We start from the raw sequence: 20,078 nt of genomic DNA on the forward strand, positions 1-20,078 counted from the left end.
ATCTTCTAAGTAATAAGGGTAAGTGACAACTAATTAAGAGATTGGAATGGTGCCATTTTTTGTGACTTGGAATTCCAGTTGATCTTGGGTTTAGTCAGGATGTCTGTGTATCTGCATGTGTCCTCATTGAAGGAGCCAAGGTTTGGCATGTGGAGGTCCACTGACAGGAATTCAGCAGGAGTCTTGGCTATATCCTTCTGTACCTGGCTGGCCTAAAATAATTTCATTAGTCTTTCACATATTTAAGCAATTTATTCGCAACTCTACAAAACCCTGTTAATATTTTAAAGAAATGTGTATTTGTGCCTGATATTTTTTAAAAGATTTCCAAATGAAAACATTTAGAAAATATTATCCCATAAGTGTGCCAAGAAAAAGCAACCCTGCATTTTTTAATGTGTAGGGAGCTGACTGGGTGAATTAGAACTTGCCACAGTGCTCTAATTTGTACAGCTCACATCTGAGATAATTTTCCAGTTTTAAAATTAATCTGTTTTGTGCTTTTTGAGAATTTTGTAGTCACTTTGAGAAAAATGTAGTAATTTTTTCTTATATTGCTCAAAATATAATCTTTTTCTCTAAAAACATTATATTCATTATATTTTTGAATTAATCTTGGAAATTTAAAAGAATGTTTTAAACAGCTATTAGTTCAAAATCAAATAATTTCTTATTTTACACCTTGGAGGTCGTTACGAACTTCTTCATTTCCATTAAGGGATCCTATATTTTCTTCAGTCAATGCTATTTAACTATTCCAGTAATTAATTAAACCAAAGAATGGTTCCGACTGTGAGTCTTGCCTACATCCTTTTAAGTCTGTGTATCAGAGGTGAGGATATGCTTGTAAAGTTTGGCATTTAATTAAGTTGTTTTGATCTTTTGTTCCTCTTTTTTGCACATATTAATTATTATACCTATGAAGTCTAATTCAATTGTTTAAGGTGTGTTGATGATTTCATAATATAACAAGGCTTTGTTCCTTGTGTACCAGAGTTATTGTGTAACTGTGATCACAAGACACCCAGAGCTTTGTAACATACGACAAAAATATACTCATGACCCAAGTTTATAATTCTGATTGTTTTCCTTGTAAAGTAAATGTCAATAATTTGAATATGTGAATAGATTTCCTTTGTGACGGCTACATTTAATATAATGGGACTAAGGTCAAAGCTTAGAGGAGGAAGAACTTTTAAATGGGAGAAAGAGATGAGCCCAACTCTATATGATTTTTAACAGTTTTTGCCCAGTTCATTTCATCAGGATTTGTTGGAGGTCATAAATTAATTTGGTCATTTGGAAAAATAGTCAATATTCTTCTATAAATAGATCTGCATCTGAAACCTCTTTCCTACAAATAAATTAATGCACTGGATGCAATTGTAATTTGAATCCTCTGCTAGTCTTGGTTTTGGTGGTTTGTTCCCATTTCCCTAGGCTACACTGAATTCCTCCCTACCCACAGGACTCCCACCTATCCCACATGTTAGTGAGCCTCTTTGGAATACATGGCAGTGGACAGTGTACACATCTTCTGACAAATATCTCTAAAAGGGACTAAGGAAAGGAAGCTTCTTGTGAAATAGGAAATTTTTATCCAAATTGATGGAAGCAAATTAAGCCATATAATGCTACTGCATTAAGCAGCATAATCAGTAATTACACTGATTTGAAAAATTAATTCTCACTCCATTGAACTAGCCCTGACTCAAGATCTTTGGAAGTTTTACCGAACGTTTTCTAAGACGGAGCATTCTTTGGGTTGACTTTTGCTGGCCTTTAATAATGTATTCCATGAACTAACTAGAAAAGTGCAGTGATGGGTCATAATTTACCCTGCAGGAGATACATTAATATGGAGTGAGTAAAGGGCTTGAGATTTTTGTTATGCTTTGATCCATACTAACTCTAGTACCTGGCAGGTTCACAATTAGTGTGTATTTTCTCATCTGTGTGTGCACAGTTCTAGCCTTATTTCCAGGAGCTGAAGGGAAGGACCCAGGAAGGTACAAAATTGGTCTGAAATGACTGTAAACCTCAAGCTCAAAATTTGTCTCTGTCCTTCATGGAATTTTTCCTTTTTTTTTTTTTTTTTTCCCCACGATATCTTGCCTATAAAACCAAAGGATTTGGTTTTTTCTTCATTCACTACAGCAGTTAGTTGTCCATGTCACTTAGTATGAAACTATATCCTTTTACCTTTCAGATAAAATAATACTGTTATTTTGGATAAAATAGCTGGTTGAATTTTTCATTATCCATATGTATGTGAGCTGTATTTCAAAGGGGCTAAGAGAATGTACTTGAATTTTTTCTTAGATAGAGGAGCTTCTCCACTCTTTAAGATATTAATTTATGTAATACAAAAAAAAAATATTTTGATGTTGTAAAGTTTTGTTTCTTCAGTTCATTTACATTGATGTTTTAAAATTTTTTAGTCCAGATAAAGCAGTCAATTACAATGTTATGTATCCCTGGTTATTCTAGTAATTTCCCTGGTTATTCTAGTAAACTACCCTAAATTTTTTCAAGTTTTACAAGGAATATATTTTCTTCAGGAAATAATTTGTAAAGTTGTCCTTTTGGACTCTTGCACATTTTAATATTTTAAGGTTTATAAACTGATTTAGAGTTGTTTTGCTTGAAGATAAAGGAACAATTTACAATAATGAGATCTCTTCATATTCATCATAAAATATTCTCTGAGAAAAGCACTCTCTGAGTGGAATTCTCCTTGTTCTTTACTAATCTTGCATTTATTAATGTAGAGCTTCTGATGACTCCCATATGGGCACGGTGTCCTTTATACTTCAGATAAGTGCCACAGAGTAGACAAGGAATATTTTTCCATTATTTAGATTAAAAAATAGTGCCAAGAATTATTATTGTCTTTCTTAGTTTATTAGAGATTTAGTTGATATCTTGTCAGTGAGTAGACTTATCCTTTTTTGTTGATATTTTTATTTAGGTGTGCCTTGAATCAATACTCTTGTGGAGGCATTGTACGTGCCATGACCCTTATATTTTATATCTTTCTCCTTGTATGTAAATAGGTAGCCAAACACTCTTAAAAGCTCAATGGAAAACCTTTCTGGGAGACAGTAATTGGAAATACATTTCTACAGAGGCAATTGTCCACTCCTAAGGCCTTCATCTACATTGCCTCAAATACAGAAGAGCCAAGGATTTAAAGTCGTTATTAGAAATACAATTGCCATTCTTTTTCTATTAATGCTGTTTTGTATCGCTTGCCTTGCAAACAAATGTGACCCCATGAGTATTGAGAAAGTATTCATCTAGACAACTGACCATTGTTACTCTTATTTGAAAAAATATGTGAAAGAGCAGCAGCAGGCTTGTCATCAGAAATGCAGTCACTGGGTAATTTTTCAATATTGAAAATATGATCTAATACAAGGCACAAAAGCTAAATTCCAGTGCAATGAGCAATGGTTGGATCAGCAACCATTGCTGATCCAATTTTTCATAATGGAGGAACAAACTGTTAAAAACAAAGCAAGCAATGACCTATATATTGATCCAGTACGCATGAATCAATCATGTAAATGTTAAAAACCTCAGAATCTTGTTTATAGCATAATAAAGATTACTTATTCAGCTACAAAAATCTAAACTGCACTTCACATTTGGATATGCAAAGCTGCACAATGGTGCTTCATTAATATTCAAAATTACTATAGACAATGTTCAGATCTTGATATCATTTCTTAAAACCTCACCTATCTAGACAGCCCTTTTTAACACAACCTAGTGGATTTTAATCTCATTAATGCTGCTTAATTTTTAGTTCTGTGCTTCCCCCTACTGCAATATTCTAATTACCCAATGACACTACTTATTGGATACTCCTCATACAGTAGCTATGGGAGAAGTCTTTTTAATTGCAAGTTTACAGATTAAACATGAATAAATTTGATAATTTAATAAATTTTCAAACATTTTAAGACAACAAAAATTATCTCCTCTTTTTTATAAAGCCTTTTATTTTTCTGTAAGTTCTCTTAGAAGGTCTCCACCTCTCACCTACCAGCCCAAAAGAGCATGGCACACTCCCCCACATCATATGAACTGATGGCACTTGCCTGCATAGCTGAGTTTTTTTCCATCCATTTCAATCAGAAATCTGCTCCAGAGTACAAGCCAACCCTTGTGCTTCTATGAGATCTGCAGCAGCTCCAAGTGACACACATCTCCATGCTTCTGAGCTGAGCCCTGTGGTGCTTCCCACAAATCTGCTTCCCTCAGGTCGGCTTTAGCCGCTCTGCTCGGAGTGCCTGCAGCTCCGTGCATTATGAGCAGTAGGGTCATGGGGAGGGAGAGCATAAACAAGAAACAAGTAGATTGATATGAGAGGGAGAAGGGAAAAACAAAATCTGCACAGCAGAGCATTTTAAAGCTTATTTTCTTGCAAATTTGTTTTCCTTCTTGACAAAGAACAAAAAAAAGCATTGGATTTTAAATAACACATGACAGGCTTAAGGAAAGGAATTTCATATCTTCTCCTTAGCAGGTATAAGCAACCATTTGTCCAAGGTGGCCAGTCAGTACCCAAGCAAGAGATGTTTTGGAAGTGGAACAACTTAATTGCATAGATATTTAAGCAGACTGTGGCATTAACTGAAGATTCGAACACAATTCAGCCTATTGAAATAAATTACACTTGTCAAGACTGTCTTCAGAACTTCCTAATGACAAGAAAAACAGCATATACAGTGAAAAAAAACAATATAAGTATACTTAAGAAAAAAATCAATGGACATTGGGTGTGTTCTTTCTGGACAGAGAACTCAAGAAGGTAATTGTGTATTAAAAGTAGTTGCACAGAGAAGGTATATGAGACTCAGCTCCAGCTTTGTCTTATTTTCATAAGTATCCAGGACTGTAGCTGATGCTGCAAGCCCCAGTTTTGCACAATTTACTTGATGCTTCTTAGTGTCCTTGACAATATAAAGAAAAACCAAGGAAACAAACAACAAAAACCCCAAAGCTTCGTTTATGCTGATATCACTTCATCAGTATGTTATTGGCATGCTTCCACAGTGTGATAGACCTAAGCTAATCACATGCAAAATATTAAGATAGATGCTGTACAAATGTGTTTGCCTCCAAAAATGTAATGACTGTATGATTCTTTAAGTGGTTCTGATTGTGTTGCTATTAAGGTTGCTTTACATTTTCCTCTGTAGCACAGTGTTCTGTTGTCACAGCCATGCTGAACTATAACCCTTTCATTGATTGAGACAAGCGCAATCACCGGATGCTGAGCCAACCCAGTAAGCAATATTTATATCATTCCCATCAGAAGGGTGTGTATATGTACATAGTTCAGCACTCGAGTAATCATCCCATCAGTGTCTTTATTCCTCTGCAGTTTTAACTGTGATGATTGTCTCAGTATATTGTTATTTACATATCCCCTCGCCCTCATGTAATGGTATTTGTGCATTTAACTAATGTGTTTTTTCTAGGTAAAAAGGTTTTTTTTATGACTGAAGCTGTGATGAGAAAAAACCCCAAACAGCCTGTGGGTGGAGCAAAATGAGACCTTCTGTGAGTAAAGGGCCATGGAATGACAGAAGATCCCAAATGCTTATTGTCTGGGGAGGAAAATGATTTATAATGTATACTGAATTAATTCAGGGTTTGAAAACAAGGAAAAGGGTGAGGTTGATTATTCCTGGACTGCTTTTGTTATGAAATCTGGCATTCTGCTCTAAATAAGTATATATGGTGACAGGACCAGGGGGAATGGAGTCAAACTGGGAGCAGGTTTAGATCAGATATCAGGAAAAAATTCTTTATTGTGAGGGTAGTGAGGCACTGGCACAGGTTGTCCAGAGAAGTTGTGGATGCCTCATCCCTGAATGAGTCCAAGGCCAGGTCAGATGGAGCTCTGAGAACCTGGTCTAGTGGAAGGTGTCCCAGGAGGGTTGGAACTAGGTATTTAAGGTCTCTTCCAACCCACACCATTCTATGGAAAGGTCCATGTTTAAGTGACTCCTATATGTCACATGATTGGAATAGTCCCACAGTGCCAGTGTTTTGCAAAATAGTGGGAGCCCAGGAGTAACAGGCAGATAGGTGTCATCTAAATCAATGGTTGCACCATTGGGTTTTGTTTGGAAACTAAATTTTTTTGCTAGTGGAATTAGGTAGATAAACTAGTATAGTGTAACAATTGAACTTTACATTGTTTTTGTTTAAGCCAACCCGTTTCTTTCATTGCTTTGTAATAATAAAATTACAGTCGCAACAATTGTTAAACTGAAACCACTTGTTTCATAAGGAGGACTAATTCTCGGGTCTAATACTTAAGTTAGGTATAAACAATAACGATTCAAAGGGATTTTGCTCAGGAACAAAATTTTAGGTGTATAATCCTTGGTCATCTAGTCTCTTCTACATTACCTCACCAGAAAACATAGTGGAAATATAACCAAAGTTATTTATGTGGTTACTAGAGGCATGTAAGGCTATTTGACAAGTTATGTTTCCAGAAATCTGCTTTAAATTACTCCTCTGTCTAGAGCTAAGTTGTCTGGAGTAGGATTTTAAGGTTGAGCTCTACCTGCTTGGGATCTGCAGGCCCAAAGCTCCCCATGTTACACACCCAGAACTGTTCTTTCAAGACCAGAAGGTTGTTTGTCAAATGCACACATGGAGAAGAAACCTCAAGGTTAAGTGTGAGGGGTTTTTGCTGTCAACACTCTCAGGATGAAAAGGAATTTAATATGTTTTTTATTTGTAGTGACCACTCTCCCATCTAGGCTATTGAACCATCTTTTCCTTGCATTCATTATGAAAGAATTTAGCTGTATTTTCATTGAGACTAAATTGCATGCATATATTATGTATATTTTTCTTCCACCCCCTGGGTTGCACCCTTCAGGATTTAAGATATTCTCTGCATAATTTTTGGATTTCTATCAAGCTTAAGACAAACTAAATTAACTGCTAAAACTGGAATAGTTTTAAACATGCTCTGAAACAGACTCCTAGATTGTAGAGGAATTGGACTAAGTCAAACAAAGAAATGCCTCTGTGGTTAGATGGTGGTGAGGATATAGCTTTTTCAGTCATAGTTTTAGACTTTTCCTCAACTGCAGTTGAATTCAGGGGAGAAAGGGTGTGTTGTTTGGGTTTTCTTAAATGTCTTTAGCAGTGAGTGTTTTTCACAGCAACACCCAAAACTTTGAGAGACATAATGTGCAACTTGAGAGAGACAGAACTCTTAACTGTGAAGATTTGGTGTTATAAAAGATGGGTTGAGAGCCTGAACTATATATTTATCTAAAGGAAGTAAAAATCAGCTTGCATTTTTTCTCTTGGAGACTATCTTTCTCTCCCCTGTAAAATAACCAATTTCGGCTGTTTCTGTTCTCCTATGTATCTCAAATGTATTAGAGAAAGGAAAGCAGAATACATCTTCTTTTGTCAAGGAAATTACAGATAAAAGTTTCAGTCTTGGAGTAATCTTTTTAAAATTGGCCATGGCCAAATTCAACAGTGAAACCCAGCCCAGCCAAGTACTTCAGTATGCACATAATTTTATTCACGTACTTAAATCCCTCTGACTTCAAGAGGATTTATGTAATGTTTAGGTACTTTGCTGCAACAGTGTCTTAAATTGGTAGATGGAAAATTTTAGACAGAGAAAGGAAGGCAGTCTCTATTGATAGATGCCTAAAAATTGCTTTGATTTTTCAGATAATCCTAAATTCTTACTGTCTCCAATTTTCTTGTATTCTTTCGGTGCCTTTTTTCACAACAATTTTTTGCTCTTTTTTTTAGGCTACTCAGTTATACCACTCCCAGTCTCATTCCAAAAGCAAAATAAGAGCTTTTCTAGTCAGATTTCAGCAAGCAATATTTCAGCAATTGCACATGACAGAGATAATTTCAAGGCAAATCAGACATACCCTCAACAAAAACAGATTGATCCTGCAAGAACCTATTCCCAGCACTTAACAAGGTAAATAGAGACAATTGCTAATAAGTTATTTTCAAAAGCAGTTAGGTGCTAACCCTAGTGAAATTAAGTGAAGACTGAAAATTGTCACCTGAAAAGTGTTACCTTTTGCACAGTCTTTTGGATTTTTTTAGTTTACATAAATGGAATCTTCTTAATGTGATGACTGGTCTATAGTTTAATCAATTGTCATTCCACTTTACTGGCAAAAATATCATGAAATGTTAAGATGATTAATGTGACTGTCAGGTGAAATATTCATAAATTTAGCTGACCTACCATACATAAAAAGAGATGATAATATGTTTCAAGGTTTATGTACTTAATTTGCTTTGGAAAACACAGCCTCTGACTTGATTAAATGCATGCTAAATTGCAAATACCAAGAGAAAGGAAAAGAGAAAAAAAAAAAAAAAAAAAAAACAACCAAACAAAAAAAACTGTGTTTTTTCTTTCTTTAATTTTATTTCAAATCAATCTTTAGAAACAGATCCTTTTAACTATGTGTTTACTTAGTCCTCACCCTGATCTGAATTTGTGGACTGCACAGAAGTTATTAATTAAAAAGTTAATAATTGAAAATGGTTTCCATTAAAAGAAAATCCATGGATCAAAAGAGAGGGAGAGGTGATATTGAAGTGTCCTGTGAGCAGAGCTCAGCTTTGTGCTGTTGTTCTTCTCCCCACTGAGGAGAAGGAGCTTTCAGCACAAAGCCTGGATGTGTGGCTCGGATGAGAAATGGGTGTGTGCACGGGCAGCTGACGTGGGCTCACTGCTGGCCAAACTCTGCCTGTCACAGCCTGCCCTCAGGAGTACCTTCTGGGAGAGCAACATTTCTCTTCTAAAGAAGCACTCTGAAGTGTGTAAGGCATGTGGAGGGCTCACTAACTGCATCAAAAAAGCAAACAGCACATTTCATGTGGGCTTTTTTTTTTCCCAAAATATTTTTCAACTAAGTTAGGAGCACAAGCAGCAAAAACTCTGTAGGTGGGGTGCTGTATGTCATACCTGCACTCAGTTTCACCTTACTTACCCTGACTTGGGCCTGCACTACATACCAGCCTGAGTATTCCTAATCTTTTTCCAGGAGATTTAACATGTCAGTGTGATAGATAAGGTGATGATTGTTATTCTGAATGGCACCATTCTTGGTTTTCCTTTTCCCAAAAACGCTGTTGAATTACCTTGTCATTGCAGCTAGTCAGGGAGCAGCAGGATTAAGTAAATCTAATTGTTCATTTCATAAAATTTTAATTGTTTTAGATAGCCTGCTACATGGGTGTTTAACATCTTTAAAGAATTTATCCAGAGATCATGTAAGAAAGACTCTTTTTTTCTTTTTTGGCACATTTTGAATGTTATTGATAAGCATGGAACAGTTCTAAGTGTTTATTGGAGTGCTGTGCTGGAGCTTTTTGTTTTCAGTGTAAACTGATGGAGATCAACAGTTTTTTGATACTCCTAGTACTAAGTGCTTATAAAGTGTTTATATCTATAATTGTGCCAAATTATGTTAATGAAGCACTGAAAGACACTAGTAAATTTAAGTGCTCAAAAAGTGCATTACTCTGAGTGTCACCTAGGGGCTCTTCACATCAGACACTTGGGGGACCATTTTTTTTCTTCCAAGCACCTTTAGAGCACTATGTCTCAAAGTGTCTTTCTAGCATTAATTAAATTTTAAAAAGTGAGTGCCAGGTAAGCACACATGATTTATGCTAATCTTTTGAAATGCAAATGTATTTTAGACTAAAATACCCTTCCCTTTTTATAACTCACTGCTTTCCTCCTCAATTGTTCCCCACACCCTTTCTTATTGAGTATTCAACTGCTAAAAACAGTCATGGGAGAGGCAGGGAATTAACTTCATTAGTAATAATTAGGCAGAAAATGAGAACTATTCAAAGGATCAAAACCCCATACTAGATTATCTAATAACCTAATGAATAAAAGTCATAGTAGCTCAAAAAAAATTGCTGTATAAACCTGAGGCACTTTGCGTTTGTTCTTCTGCCTGCCCCTCTCCTCTGGGCTGTTAATGACATTTCTGATGTGGGCTGGTAGAGTGGCTGTGGCTGACAAGAGTTATGGTTTTCTTCCAGTGAACTGAGACCCTGCCTTGGTCACTGGCCATGGGTCAGTCACACGTGTGATCTCCCAAAGCCTGAAGGGTTTCGCCAAGATGGTCGAGTGAAGCAGGAGTTTGTGCCCCACACTGGGAGATTGAATGCCATTGCTGTTGTAAGGTGGAAGAGCTTCACATGGCACTACAGATATTTAGTATGAGGACAGAGGAAAACAAATACAGTTTCTGAAGAATAGTTTGAAGACAGAGGCAGCAGCACCAGGACACCAAAATTCAATACATGCTGACCTGAAGTGTTTAAAGAGATAAATGAACAATAAAAAACCCATCCAGTCTGATCAAAACCAGGGACTTTTAGGATGATGATGATGATTGTTATTATTATTATTAAATAAATGTCCTACTTCAAGGACTATTCTGTTTCATTACAGAATATTCCTATTTTATGTATGGGGATAACAATCCTTACATTACCTAATTCTGATTAGAGCCTATTGAAATTTTTTTTTTCACTTTTCTGGGAAACTGTATTTAATCCCTATGTCAATGTGCTGAGAAAGGTAGTAATGATATATCTGAACTTTAAACATCTTTAATCTTTCTCTTTATCTTTCATTCTTGTTGCACAGCCTCAGCAATCAGATTTCAACACTCCATTCCTCAGAAAATCTCACAGATTTAGAAACCATGGTGAGATAAGATTCTCCTTTGACCCAGAGGCACATTCAACTGTGGAAAGTTTTTTAAATAGCAATGTCTACTGAAATTTTATAAATACATAGAATTCTATTTGGCAATGACTAGAAAATATCAGACAGGTGGCAGGAGTCCACAGGAGTGTAGAGGTGAATTGTGTACTCCAGGTAAAGAGATATCCTAGTCAGTCCTTACTGGAAGCATTATCAGAAAGGATCTTTTAAGCCTAGAGTTTGTAAACCGAATTGTTCTTAGTTTCATTCCCTAGGGAAAGATATCTATTTCATAAGTGTCACTCTAAATGTAGCAGAAGTGAGGAAGCCAAGAACTGGGTAAAATTGAGCTTGTTTTACCAGTTCAAGGTAAAAGACATTGTCAGGGCAGCTGGAGCCTTTCCTAGCAATTGCTTACCCTGTGTGAGTGTGGGAGCAGCTTTCACTGCTGTGCAAAGCAGAGAGCTTTATGCTCGACAGATCCAAATCCAGCTCTTACCTGCAGGTTGATCCAGTTATTGGTGAAGTCAGTTACCAAGGGGCTGATTTAGAATGAGCAGAAAAAAGTCTCCAGAGTATCAAATGCAGAAAAGAAAAATTGAAATGTGATTGGTTTCAACTGTTATTGTCTGCTTTTGGAAGGAAGGGAATCAGTGCTTTGATTTTCTTCTGTAAGGTTACCTATTATGCACCATATCCCTCTTTTCTGTCCTTCTAGCTACTTGATTGCCTATTTATTTGCAATAGTCTTCAGAGGTAATGAACAGATTAAATTTAGATAGAGGGCTCAGATTCAGTGTTGGCACAGCTCTGCTGAAATAAATGGAATTAGCCAGGAGAGTCAAAATACCTTGTGTTCAGCAACCATAAGCTATCTGGACTTTTGATGACTCCTAAAATCCCTCCAGCAGATGCCAATATGTGGTCATATGGTGCAATTTTAAAGGGCAATATAGACATACATGTCTGAAAAGCAGAAGTTAGAGAAATATAGAAGCTATTATAATACCTAGGTGAACTAATTTTCAGAAGGAATAAAACTAGGCTTTTGGAAGAGGGACCACTGAAATAATTATTTTTGCATTTGAGCAATGTTTCATTTCATAATGTGTTGGGATTTTGTTTCGAGGGGAATATTTTTTATTTGTTTGTTTGTTTAGGGTAAAAGAAAACTGAACTGGTGTGAATGCAGGTCTTTTTAATATGGGGTACATACCATCCACTGAATGCTGTGAGTAGTTAGACAAATGGTATTGGTTACTGTTAAATAAATGACTTTGCAATCAAAGCTTCAGCCAACAGGTAGCTTCCAGCATTGTTCTCATTGTACATGCTGCCAGTGTTCACTAATTCCAGGGTACAACAGGTCTTGGAAAATCTCAAATCATCTAGCTGCTTTCCTGTCCAGGAAATAGAAGAGTGAGAAGCATACAAAATCAGGATTGTTGAGGTCCAGATTTGAAGCCACAGTCATACAGAGAGCAGGACAGAAAAGGGGCGCTGACAGAGTGAAGCTAAAAAAGATAGGCTTATAGGGCATAGGAAACAAAGAAAATCCTGGCTGCAAAAAGAATGAAGTTAACTGAATATACGTGCCATGATATCCTGGCAGTCTACCACTTTTTACTGCTGGCCATGAGGGTTTCTGTGGTATGGCTGTACAAAGCAGTGGTTTACCAGAAGTGCCTCTATGCTTTTTAGGCATTCAACTCTTGAATGCAGAAATGATGAGTCTTTACTTTTTACTTCCCTATGTCCCATTTCTATGAGGCAATGAAAATTTAGCCTTCAATAAAAATGTCGTATTTGATGCATATCTTATGCTACAGATATTTTTAATAATATGTTCATGCATGAAATACTTGGCAATTATTTCCCATTTCCCTAAACTTGTATATATCTTCCCTATCCAGACACTTAGTACATAAATCCAACAATGTGCTTTTCCCTCTACACCTACCATAAGTTAGTTTTCATAAGGATGAGAAAATGCCTTTAGAGAAAACACATTGCTGAGAAGAATTAGAAGACCAAAGGTAATAGATCTTTTAATTTAAGATAGAGCCACTTGCCATTTCTGTTCTTTTAAAAAGCAGTCAATTCTAATTATAGAGATTTATCTTGGATTAAGGAAAAAAAATACTAAAGTAAACACTGCTTCTTCTACTGAAACTCTAGTGTTAAGGTTTTTTTAAACGGGAATTATGTGTAGTGTGGACAGTAAAGAGACTACCACCAAATTTGGAATTAACTGTTTATGTGATGGAAAATTTGTTCATCTGAAACTATTTTCCTTTTAATTTTACATTGTAAAACTTGAAAAATAAGAGGCATTACTGACAATTGCCAATGTTGGGAAAGAAAAAATGAATTGGAGAGGCTTTCTGAAAGAAAAGCATTTCTGTTAGTTCTTGAAAGTTCACCCTTAGTTCTTCAATTTCACCCACAGAATATCATAATTCCAGTGGAGGAAAACACTTGTGATCCATTGTAACTCAACTATTTTTAGGGTCCAATGCAAATAGTGAAGATTTCAATAAAAACTACAGACACCCTGGCTAAAAAATTACTAACATGGAAAGAATCACTATCAGCACAGTTTCAAAGACAACTGTTGCGTTTCCTTCTATTCCCTTTTTTCCTCATGTCCCTGAAATATTTTTGATTTTATCATATATTCCTTTTTTCTGGTAGTGTTTGCTCTCCACACAGAAATTCTTTAGTAGTCATCAAAATATCTGGTATGGTTCCCTGAGATAGCATTTATCATGGGACTGTATATCACTTTCCTTATCTGGGCTACAGATGTGCTGGTCTATATTTGGAGACTTCTTTCTCTTCTGAGCTATCAAAAGGGATGGGACAACAAACATCAAGCTACCTCCAACTAAAAAGTATTCACAGTCTTTGGAACTTTTAAAATATTAAACTCTTCTTTTGTCCTTGTCACCCTCTTGCTGTAGAAAATGTAAGCTGACTTTATTTAGTACAGTAAAACAGCTTTGTGCCAAACTTTCTGGCATTTCATTGTCATCCACATGGGGAGAAAGGTAAAGATGCTGTACTGCTTCTATGAAAAATCTTGGTATTGACACTGCACAGCAATATTTGCCCTCAGTTGTTTCTGAGAAAGCAATAAGTAATTAGAATAATCAGTATATTTTATTATGGATAGCTATGGTCTTATCCTGAAAACTATAAGCCACTCTTAAAATATTTAAATTGCATTAAATTATCTTAATTTTTGTCTAAGTAACTTTGGTAGAGGATGGGTCCATGGCCAAAATAAGAATTTAGAATTAAATATTGAGATCTGAAAAATATCTATTTTGTCTTTCCATTGTTTATTAACTAAACTGTCAAACTAATATACTACTGAATAATTAAATGTGTGTTCTTCCAACTGCATTGTACTTTTGTACTTTTGTACTCATTACCCTACATCTTAATACAAATATCCCTGGAGTTGCATTTTCTTGAGAAAAGAGTCACAAGATGAAAAATGTCCAGGTAGGAACTCATGAAGGATATCTACATGCACAAAAAAGAAGTGGTAAATATATATAAAAAATGAGTGTAAAATTGTAAGTGTATCCAAAATTATGACAATCCAAATCCACTTTAAAGGAAAGTGTGGCTAAGTTTAATTTCAATGGTTATTTGATGTAGTTTGCAGAGTATACGTGACAGCTGAAAATGTGTTCATATATTGATTTTTTTTTTATATATTGAAGAACATGATGTAAGAAGAAACAGTGCAAACCAAGCACCTATCAAGCCTTGAGCCAGTGTGATCATCCATTTGAATTTGTCTGGTAATGAGGGGAAGCTGTGCTTCCACTTGGCCATGCGTGACCCAGAGGTTGCACTAAGGACATAAACAAGAGTGAAGTTGTTACTGAAATGTATCTTCATTAGACTGGACTCTGCTATTCTGAAAAAGACTTGACAGCATGGTGGGAGATTGTGAGGAGCTGGCAGAAGACTTCAGGCTCAGGAGGTATCTGAGATCTCCCTTTCTCCACCACCAAAGCATTGGATGAACACCCGGACTTATTTTGCAGCTGAAGCAAGGGCTGCATCTTTGTGGATGTTCCAGGAGACATCTATCAAGCATCAAAAAAATCCCTCCCAATACCTACAGAAGTACTGAGACCAGGCTCACCCCATGCAGGGCTGACATTTCAGCTGGACGGATCACCCAGCAGCAGATATCTGAGCAGGCAGTGCAGGTAAATATGAAGTGCAGCAGTATTTTCTCTTGCAGCATGGAGAAGAGTGTCCAAATGTGTTTGGGGCTCTACCAGCAGTCAGTTGCTCTTGACCCAGTTTCAGGGAGTATTTTACTTTTTTTTAAAATAGTTTCAGACATTGCTGCTTTACTTTCCCAAATTAATGCTATGTTGCACTTCAATTTTTTGAAACTTTGTTTTGTACCAAAAAGTTTGTTTTCTAGTGGGAATGTACTGACCAATATGTGATTCCACAAAATGTTTTTCTCATGGTTTTGAATGGGAGTGTTTTTCTTATTCAATTGTTTAAGAACTCTGAGTTCTAAATTAGGCATTTGCTGCTATTGAAAACTTCTGACTGAGCACTCAAAATACTGTATGTGCTAGGAAAAAAACTCTGGTAAGTAAAGTGGTATAACTCAGTACTGTCGGCATTAGTAATCTAATTGGAAGCCATTAGAAATCTGAAAGAGTAAATACTTTAACAATCTGAAGAAAGGTTCCAGAGTTAATGAGCAATTAAATCCATAACTGGCCTGGAAGAGGAGTGTTGAATAATTTTGTTTAAGGTATTAGAAGGAGGCTTTGGTCAGAAGGAAAATGTAATGCATGTTCTGCTTTAAGTGTCACTGAAAGAGGGCTACATGGAGTGGGAACCTGCTGGTAACCCTTTCATGACCCCTCTTGCCATTTGCAATTGAATGCTACTTTTACATATGACTAAATATATATATGGTTTGGTTAGTTTTTTCTCCTTTCCAGATTGTTCCTCGGAGCCTAATTAACTGTTTTAAATTTCAGATTTAAAAAGAGCGCTCTTGTTCAGTTTCTTCTTCAGCTTCTTCAGTTGCTTGTACAGCTACAGTGCAAAAATGAAAACAAATCCTGCTCAGATCCATGGGTTTATTCAGCTATTGAAATGAACCTTCACTAGCAAAGTATCTTCTCCTGGAACTATGATATGCTTATTTAAAAAACTCAGATTTTTTTTGCAAATGGAAAAGCCCAGATCTGTAGCAATCCTCCAATATTCTGTTTTTCATTTGTAGCAATGCCAAGAGTAAAAGGGGAGGAACTGTTATTTAAGAATCTGTGGAGACTGTTTTTGGTTATTTTCTCTAACTCATTGATGAATCTGCTTTTAACATAGGTGGAGAACAAAGCAGTTCAGATAATTTAACTTTCTAAACAAAATGTCTGAAAAGAGGCAATGCCTTGTGTAATTACTTGAATAAGTTGCTAGTCTAGCACACCAACTCTTCAGGTTGATTGTAAATAGCTCCAAATATCTACCACACTGAAGAATATTTTACCTACCAGTGAGGAGATTCACTTTGGTTATTTATTTATTTTCTACAAAAATCCTCCATGGATTAAGCAAGTTATTCACAATGGAAATATATGAGCTTAAAGAAAAGGCCCAAAGGCTCCTTGAGGTGCAGAGTTGTTCCTTTTGCTCATTGAAAGCCCTCATGCAGGCACATTTGAGTGGTGTGGTGTGCCAGGGTGAGCATGGTTGGTTCTTCCTGCTCTGCATTCTCCTGGCTGGGGCAGGCACATTTTGAAAAATACTTGTCAGACAGCAGGGGAGATAATTCTTCAACATCAAATTCAGCTGCAGTTTTAGGTAGCTTGTCTTCAGCCCTGGCAAGGCACCATGGTGCTAATCTGAGGGACCTGTGGATAAGTTATCTTTGTGCTGTGTGCCTGGATTCAGTAGTTCAGCTGTGAATTTAAATAAGCTTTGTTGCATGCTTTGGTCTATAAGGACAGGCCTTTCTCCCCCTTTGTTTTCCCAAAACGGTCCAAGGCTCTGGCAGGCCCAGTCTGGCCTTTGGGTTAGGTTGCACCCATTTAGTAAGTGCCTGATTTTCTCTGATCACGCAGCAGTGCTGAGGGACCATCAGGAATGTGGAAATCCTGCCTTCAGCTGCTGCCTGTGCTTGTCGATTGAATCCACATGGCTAGGAGGTATTTAGGATGGAGATAATCCAAACATTAATTGAAAGCAGAAGCTGGAAGCCAAAATTCCATTCTCTCAGGTGAGTGCTGAATCAATTTAGGTTCTGGAGTAATATTTGCTCTTACTTTATGCTTTTTGTCTATGACTTTGTAGTTAGGATGTGAAAGCAAAATATATGGGTATGGTTTGTCCTTCTATATGAGGAAACAAATAGATTCACTTCATGTCAGTAGAAAAATTTTATACTGATTTTCACTGAATCCACCGATGCTGGGTCTTTTATTGGTCTTTTCACCATGCACAAATGTTTTACTACCTCCCATCACAAATCAAGAGCATTGCAGTCTTTCTTGTATTTATGGTTTGACAGGGAACATTGAGACAGGGTTCTACCATGTGATTTTTTTCCTCTTTCATGAAATGCAGTCTGAAAATACAGCTATTCATGTTAGAAGAGTATTCAAAAGAAATTACCTCAGTAACTAAGATGTCAAGTTTTAAAAAATGAACAAAAGCCATTAAAATAGAATTTTTTCTTTTTGTTTGGTTGGTTTGTAGGCGTTTTTTTTCTGTAAAAAGCAAATTCCTACTTTTGATCATTATTTCATAAATAATAACTAAAACATAAGCATGTTTCTACAATATTTGAGTAGTCCAGTATTGCTCTCTGCTTTGACTCCTTTTTTCAGTATACTGGTCAGTATTAAACAAGTAGTATTGATAATTTTATGTGTATTTACCATTCAGAGCTGGCAAATATACATTCCTTCATAAATGCAGTGATGCTTATATTTGGAAAAATAAGGGATATGAGTAAGGAGAAAGTAAAGGGTACATTATGGAATTGAAATTACAATAATTTTTTAGGTAGTTATAGTGTAGTTATTTAAGTTGAAATGTAATATTTGCATCTGTGCTGTATTTTAGGTTTATTTTCAACTTCCTAACACTAAATGAAATGCACAGTACAAATAAAATCTCTACAACTATCAAAGTAAATAGGTATAATACACAAACTCATCATCTCAGGGGTATTATATCCTCTTTGTCTTCTTCACTGTGCCCATGCTCTCTCACATATAAAAGGACTCATTCTCAGTGCTTACATGACTTTATTGGGAGCATTTTAATTTCAAAATTAAGGATACTACTTTTAATGCTAGAATAAAATGGATATGCTTCTTATCACAAATTAGAACAATGATTTACAAGCATCCCAGGCTTACCAGTGTGTTGCTCTGTCCCAGTTCAAGAAAGCTCCCATCAGTACATGATCAGCAGTTAAATTGCAGGGACTTGTAGATAAATTTTACTAAACCCGTTTCCATGAAGGCATAAGGAAGAAACAAGCAGAAGTTCAAAAGTCGGGGCCCCCGATTAATTTTTAATGATTTCCAATTCTTTCTGAGGTGCTCAGTTTCAACATTTTACGCAGTTATTTGCCCAGCAGTTATCCTATCCATATTTGATATGGGATAATTAGCAACTGGCCTTGAGAAGTGCAGCCCTGTCTACCATCTGCACAATCAATATTAGAAAGTGCTGCAGTTCCTAGGGATATTCATGTATTTTCTGAACAGCTCTTGATTTATTGAAAGGGATGTAATGACATGAAAAGTGTTACACTTACAGCCTTCTATTGACAGTGGTTCTGTTTAGCTTCATTAGATGTGATACCAACATCTGTCCAGTGAGATGGAAGCCACCTGTTCATTTTATGTAACTTCTAAAAATCATCAGTGGCTGAAGACCTGTATATTCAGCATGACATACGGTGCCAATGGTAAAAATGAAAGTATATGTGGTTCCTTATCAGCCTTCCACTTTCATCTTCTATTTCCATAGTTGTATTAAATGGTCTATAATCATTTGAAAGCAGGCAAGAGTCCTTGTCCTTTCAAGCAGGCACTTTATGCCTCACTAAGGTACCAGCCTGAGATGCCAGCTTCACTGGCTGATGTGGTGACCAGAGAATGCACAAGCTGTGAATACTCCCACTTGTAGATGGTTTGTAGACACCGGAAAAATAAGGACATTAATGAGATGGCTTGCCAGTAGCAACAGGTGACATATTAACATGAATTTGCAATTAATACCTAACCCACTCCCCCCATTTTTTGCTGGACACGAACATATGAAATGATGCTACATTTGTTCTTTTCGTTAAAAATAACCATGACAGCCTAAACTTGTCTGTACAGAGCAACTTATGTCACATTTTATTAGCGAGATGAATGGTTGATTTAAAATAACCAGCTACCTGTTTCCTTCATTTCTGGTAAGACCTTTTTCCTTTATTTTAAGGGAGTTTATATTATGATGAATAAAAACTGAGAGATAAACAGTATTAAAGCTTTGTCAACTGCAGCTAAAAAAGTATCAAAAGACAGACAACTCCTGAAATTGTAAAGGGGTATCCTTTTTCACAAGGCAGCTCTAACAAAGCAGTAGAAAACTCTCCTGCAATAGCAATTAATAAGTCTGTTCAGCATGCATGCATTCCAAATGGGAACTTATGCTGTCTTAGACAACAATGCACTTTTATGGTTTTCAGCTTAATAGAAACAATGATCTTAGTAAGAATACTAAATTGGAAGACACTATCTGATGATATACATTTTATTTCATTATTAACAAACTGAATTAAATGCTAAAGGTTTGCTATCAAGCTGAAACCCAGTCAGTTCATAAAAATTATTTAATAGCAGGTTCCTGGAGCACAGTATTCCTTTTACTACTGTGGTTTCAAATCCATTTTTTCTCATCTCATTTATGAAAATGTTTCTCTCTCTTTTTGGGCATTATGAACAGTGAGCAGGGGTACAAGTGTGTAGGCAAGATGGTGAAACCTGACACATCTGATGACGTGAAAAGTGGCAGTACTAAAGTCAGCAGGGGCAATTCTCAGAGAAAGTACAGCGAGATAAACAGTAAAGACATTGAAAACAGGCAATAGCATTGTTGCTACTATGCACCTCCTAGACTAAAGAAATTAGGCATTTTCAAAAGATAGTAAAATTTTTTGAAATAGATAGTTAATATTTGATTATTTAAAATGTGTTTTATTATAATTTAAAATGCATTGAAGCAAAGAGTATTTTTTGAAACAGAGAAG

At 36.2% G+C, this 20,078-nt stretch overlaps 1 long non-coding RNA gene across 1 annotated transcript in view; it reads left to right on the forward strand.

Moving 5' to 3' along the window:
- Positions 1–20,078, forward strand: part of LOC135305153 (uncharacterized) — a 173,825-nt gene that overhangs the window by 150,397 nt on the left and 3,350 nt on the right. Inside the window, exons 8-13 of the long non-coding RNA XR_010366430.1 lie at positions 4,532–4,819; positions 5,211–5,297; positions 5,493–5,574; positions 7,816–7,996; positions 14,503–15,000; positions 16,888–17,042. This is a non-coding gene — a long non-coding RNA (uncharacterized LOC135305153). The remainder of the gene's footprint in view (positions 1–4,531; positions 4,820–5,210; positions 5,298–5,492; positions 5,575–7,815; positions 7,997–14,502; positions 15,001–16,887; positions 17,043–20,078) is intronic.

This window comes from Passer domesticus, chromosome 7 (genome assembly GCF_036417665.1).
Source record: "Passer domesticus isolate bPasDom1 chromosome 7, bPasDom1.hap1, whole genome shotgun sequence".
Lineage (NCBI taxonomy): Eukaryota > Metazoa > Chordata > Aves > Passeriformes > Passeridae > Passer > Passer domesticus.